This window comes from Jatropha curcas, chromosome 2 (assembly GCF_041381405.1).
Source record: "Jatropha curcas cultivar XTBG-Jc1 chromosome 2, XTBG_Jcur_1.0, whole genome shotgun sequence".
NCBI lineage: Eukaryota > Viridiplantae > Streptophyta > Magnoliopsida > Malpighiales > Euphorbiaceae > Jatropha > Jatropha curcas.
This window is the reverse complement of record NC_143152.1, coordinates 17,182,430-17,188,727: the sequence shown is the minus strand read 5'-3', so window position 1 is coordinate 17,188,727 and position 6,298 is coordinate 17,182,430. Positions and strand designations below refer to the sequence as shown.

The 6,298-nt window shown below is 34.4% G+C and overlaps 1 non-coding gene and 1 pseudogene across 1 annotated transcript; one reads left to right on the top strand and one right to left on the bottom strand.

Moving 5' to 3' along the window:
- Nucleotides 1-716: 716 nt before the first annotated feature.
- On the top strand, nucleotides 717-5,663 carry LOC149498310 (uncharacterized; annotated as a pseudogene).
- LOC119369936 (small nucleolar RNA R71) lies at nucleotides 1,074-1,180 on the bottom strand. The gene has a single exon (XR_005177489.2). It is a non-coding gene; the product is annotated as a small nucleolar RNA R71 (small nucleolar RNA).
- Nucleotides 5,664-6,298: the final 635 nt, after the last annotated feature.

The window sequence follows — 6,298 nt, the reverse complement described above, 5'->3', positions numbered from 1 at the left end:
AAGAATAAGAATTAGGTTTAATATTTAACAAGATAAGGTTTTTATTATAAGTAGAAATACATATAATAGATAGTATAATTCTATACTGAGAAGTCGAATTATATCATACCATATGTAATTAAAGAATTCTTTATTGCATATTACAAGCTTTTGCATAGAAAAGAGAAATCCTGTGTATGATTAATTATTCTAAGTATTTTACTACACATTTGTCTTTATGATTAATTATTCTAAGTATTTGATTACACACTTATCTTTAGATTTAATTAAACATTAGCCTTAGCATAAATAGAAATTAATCACTTCTGTATTCGTATTTCTGTAAGCACACTATTAAGAGTAAAGTAGCAAGTGAACTTAACCCGTTCCTCGTGGGATCGATATTTTATTACTACGTTGCGATCCGTATACTTGCGGGAACTCAAAAGAGACGCAACAAGTTTTTGGCGCCGTTGCCGGGGAACGGTGTTCTGTCATTTAACGAAATATTCTTATATGTGATTTGCAGTTTATTTTAATTAAGATACTTACTTGTTTTGATTCAAATTTTGCAGGACTACATAATTTAGGTACCTCATATGCCAAGTACCAGATCTTCAAATAGTGAATTAGAGGATTATCAACCCGAGATTGAACAATTCCTTTCACAACAAAAGAAGAAGAAGAAAAGAAGAAATTCAAGAATCATGGGTGATGGAAATCTGCCATAGAGGTTGATGGACTATGTCACTCCTAGTTTAAACGGTTCACAAAAAGGAGTACTACGTCCACCGGTAAATGCTAAACAGTTTGAGATTAAACCTGCTCTATTACAAATGATCCAAAATAGTGTTCAATTTTATGGATTACCGAATGAAGATCCTAACTCGCATATAGCCAGTTTTCTTGAGATCTGTGATACATTTAAAATGAATTTAGTACCAGCAGATGCTATTAAGTTACGTTTATTTCCTTTCACATTGAAAGATAAGGCAAAAGCTTGGTTGAATTCATTACCACCAAATTCTATCACCACCTGGGAACAACTAGCCCAAGCCTTCCTGTCTAAATACTTCCCACTAGCAAAAACCGCTAGGCTTATCGAAGAAATAACCTTGTTTACCCAACATAAAAATGAATCCCTATATGAGGCGTGGGATCGCTATAAAGAACTCCAACGAGTTTGCCCACACCATGGCCTTCCCCAAAATATATTGATTCAAACTTTCTATAATGGGGTAACACCTTCTACAAGAGTAACTATAGATGCTATGGCAGGGGGATCATTAATGAAGAAGACTACTAATGATGCAATTGAGTTACTAGAAGAGATGGCCAACAATAATAGCATATGGCCAACCGAAAGGGCTCAGGTAAATCATTCTACCACTAATAATGAGTCTTCATCTTCTTCAAAGAATTCGGTAAAGAAAGTGCATGAATTAGATCCTTTAACCATGATGCAAGCACAGATTTCTGCTTTGTCTTATAAAATTGATAACTTAAACATAAGTAAATCAGCAGCTCTTATTTGTGACAATTGCGGTCAAAATGGGCATGTATCAAATGAATGTAATTATAAGCATCCGGTTATGGAGGAACAAGTGAATTATGTCCAAGGACAAGTTCGCGGTCCATATTCGAATACTTATAATGCTGAAAATCATAATTATCATAATTATTTTTTGAGAAACCATAATAATCAAGATAAGGGAAATCAGGGCAGTCAATCTCAAGATAGACTAGGACAATTGACTAATAAAATTGATAAATTTTTGGAAGGAATTAACCAAAAGATGAGTAGTCAAGATGATAGTTTCAAATGGTTAGAATCAAAGTTTGACAAGTTATTCAAAAATCATTCATCATCCATACATAACTTGGAGGTACAAGAAGGGCAGCTTGCAAATGCTATTTCGTCAAGTGAAGTGGGAAATCTTCCTAGTAATACAGAAAAGAATCCTAGGGAGAATGTGAGTGCCATTGCCTTACGAAGTGGAAAAATAGTAGATAAAATAGTTCCTTCAGGTATTGATGCTAATGTTTTGAATAATGCAACTGTGGAGCCGGTTGTGAACCGAGCATTGAAGTAAATAGTGCAAGATCAAGAGAACAAGAAAAAGGAAAGGACAAGGAGAAGGACAATGTTAAAGCTTATCAATCTAGGCCACCTTTTTCGCAAAGGCTCAAGAAGCAAGAACAAGATAAGCAGTTCTTAAATTTTATTGATAAATTGAAAAATTTGCATATCAACATGTCACTCATGGAAGCTATCACACAAATTCCAAACTACGGTAAGTTCCTTAAAGAATTGATCTCGAAGAAATGTAGTTGGGAAGATGTGTCAACAGTCACCCTGACTGAGGATTGTAGTTCCATAATCTCAAGTAAGTTACCTACTAAACTCAAAGATCCAGGGAGTTTCACTATACCATGCAAATTAGGTAAAGTAGATTTTCCTAGATGCTTGTGTGACTTAGGAGCAAGTATTAATTTGATGCCATTATCTCTTTTTAAGAAATTGGGATTAGAAGATGAAGTTAAGAGAACTAACATGGTTTTACAACTTACTGACCAAACTATTAAAAGACCCTATGGTATCATTGAGGATGTACTTTATTAAGGTTGACAAATTTATTTTCCCAACTGATTTTATCATACTTGACTTTGTTTATGATAAAAATTGTCCTTTTATTTTAGGAAGACCATTTATGAACACAGGGAGGGCATTAATTGATATTTCAGAAGGAAAATTAGTCCTTAGGATAGGTGATGATGTTATTGAATTCCATATAGACAAAGCTATGAAATATCCTATGCAAGAAGGAAATTGCATGAGAATTGACATAGTTGATGCATGCATACAATAAATGTTTACACTGGAAAATAATGAAAAATTTGAGGAAGAAAATGTCAATATTGAAGAAGAGGAGTTTATAAATTTAAGACCTGAAATGTTACTTAGGGAGCATGAACCTTTGCCACCATCAATTGAAAGTCCACCAATAGTAGATCTTAAAGAGTTACCAAGTCATTTATGGTATGCTTTCTTAGGTAAAGATCACACACTTCCTATAATTATTTCTAACAAATTAACTATAGATCAAGAGAATGATTTGTTAAAAATTGTTAGAAATAGGATTAAGAGTATAGGATGGCAAATTTCTGACCTTAAAGGGATAAGTCCAAATCGAGTCATGCATTATATCAATCTTGAAGATGGAGATATACCTAAGGCAGAAAGACAAAGAAGACTTAATCCTAATATGAAAGAAGTAGTGAAGAAAGAAATTATCAAGTTATTAGATGTAGGAATAATATACCCAATTTCAGATAGCCAATGGGTGAGTCCAATTCAATATGTGCCTAAAAAGGGAGGAATGACTGTAGTAAAAAATGAAAATGGTGAACTAATCCCTACTAGGACCACTACAGGTTGGAGGGTATGTATTGATTATAGAAAACTCAATTCAGCCACAAGAAAAGATCATTTTCGATTACCATTCATAGATCAAATGTTAGAAAGAATTGTTGGTCATGCTTTCTATTATTTTCTCGATGGATATTCTGGATATTTCCAGATTTATATCTTTCCGAATGACCAAGAGAAAACCACATTTACTTGTCCATTTGGTACATTTGCTTATAGACGCATGCCTTTTGGATTATGCAATGCATCTGCAACATTTCAACAATGCATGACTGCGATTTTTAATGACTACATAGAGGAAATTATGGATGTCTTCATGGATGACTTTTCTGTTTATGGTGATTCATTTGAAGGTTGTTTGAAAAATTTAGATCTTGTATTATCAAGATGTGAAAGTGCTAACTTGGTTTTGAATTGGGAGAAATGCCACTTTATGGTGGATGAGGGCATCGTTTTAGGGCACAAAATAAGTAAGGAAGGAATCCAGACAGATAGGGCAAAGATAGAAGCCATAGAAAAGTTACCTCCTCCTACTACGGTTAAAGGTATAAGATCTTTTCTAGGCCATGCAGGGTTTTATAGAAGGTTTATAAAAATTTTTTCTATCATTACTAAACCTCTAACCAACTTACTTGTTAAAGATGCATCTTTTGATTTTTCTCCAGAATGTTTGAAAGCTTTTAATACTTTAAAAAATGCATTAATAAGTGCACCTATTATGGCAAAACCCAATTGGGGATTACCATTTGAAATAACGTGTGATGCTAGTGATGTTGCTGTTGGGTGTGTTTTAGGCCAAAGACATGAGAAAAAATTGCATGTGATATACTATGCTAGCCATGTTCTAACTAGTACTCAAATGAATTATACAACTACTGAGAAGGAAATGTTGGCTGTGGTATATGCATGTGATAAATTCAGATCATATTTGTTAGGAGCCAAAGTTATAATCTATACTGATCATTCTACATTGAAATACCTATTTGCTAAGAAAGATGCAAAACCATGTCTTATTAGATGGGTATTATTATTGCAAGAATTTGACATTGAAATTAAGGACAAGAAGGGTTCTGAAAATTTAGTTGCTGATCATTTATCACGTTTGGAAAATGAAGAAGGACCAATAGGAGAATCTACAATTATAAATGAAAATTTTCCAGATGAGAATTTAATGTTAGTACAACATGTTCACACACCTTGGTATGCTGACATTGCAAATTTTCTAGCTTCTAACATAATACCTCCAGATATGACTTATGCACAAAAGAAGAAGTTCTATGCAGATGCTTAAAATTTCTTATGGAATGAACCATTCTTGTTTAAGATATGTATGGACGATATGATTAGAAGGTGTGTAGGGGAAACAGAAATACAAGATATACTTACACATTGTCACTCTAGTCCATATGGAGGGCATCATGGAGCGAATAGAACGGCTTCAAAAGTTTTGGAAAGTGGTTTTTATTGGCCTACCCTATTTCAAGATGCACACATATTTGTCTCTCATTGTGACAGGTGTCAAAGGGTTGGCAACATAAGTCGAAAAGATGAAATGCCTTTGTCCAACATACTGGAAATAGAAATATTTGATGTATGGGGGATCGACTTTATGGGACCATTTCCTACTTCACAAGGTAAAAGTTATATCTTAGTAGCTGTCGACAATGTTTCCAAATGGGTGGAAGCACAAGCCTGTGTCACAAACAACGCAAATACAGTGGTCAAATTCTTAAAAGCACTATTTACCAGATTTGGGGTTCCAAGAGCAATCATAAGTGACGGAGGTACGCACTTTTTAAATAGATCATTTGAAAGCCTTTTGAGAAAATATGGAGTACACCACAAGGTATCTACCCCATATCATCCACAAACTAGTGGTCAAGTGGAAATTTCAAGCCGTGAGCTTAAGTGGATTTTGGAAAAAACTGTCAATTCATCACGAAAGGATTGGTCACTTAAACTCGATGATGCACTTTGGGCATATAGAACGGCATTTAAGACACCAATTGGGATGTCTCCATACTGTTTAATTTACGGAAAGGCATGTCATCTACCCCTAGAATTAGAGTATAAGGCATACTGGGCAATAAAATCTTTAAATTTTGATTTAAGCAAGGCTGGCTACAAAAGGAAACTTCAGTTAAATGAACTTGATGAGATCAGATTATTAGCATATGAAAATGCCAAGTTGTATAAGGAAAGAACTAAGAAATGGCATGATGGTCGGATCCGAATCAAATCATTTAAAGAATGAGACAGAATGTTATTATTTAATTCAAGACTACGTCTGTTTCCTAGAAAATTAAAGTCCAGATGGAGTGGACCATTTGAGGTAATCAAAATTTCAGATCATGGAGCATTAGAATTGAAGAATCTATCTAATGGTTCCACATTTGTGGTCAATGGACAGAGGTGTAAGCTTTATTTGGATACTAAAATGAATGACCCACCGCAGGTAACATTTTGAATCAAATAGGTATGTACAATTTCAATAACTACTTAATATACTTTGTTTATTATAACTTATTATTTGATTATTTGTTTTTATCAGTTATAATTAAAAAAAAAAGAAAAGAGAAACTCATCAAAAATCAAGTATGCAGGGAATTTATTTTGCAGGAAACCAAACTCGCAAGCGCGAATAAAGAAGGCGAGAGCGCGAATGTTGCGAAAAAGAGACAGAAGCTTTATAACAAAACTCGTGATCGCAACATTCATCTGCGCGGAGCGCAAATTCTCCACAAAGGAAGTCAGAAGCTTCAAGATCCCCATTCGCGAGCGCGACAAATATAAAGCGCGAGCGCGAGTTCTCTACAAAACAAGTCAGAAGCAAGGAGATGCACTTTCGCGATTGCGATCACAGCAAGCACAGGCGCGATTAGGGTACAA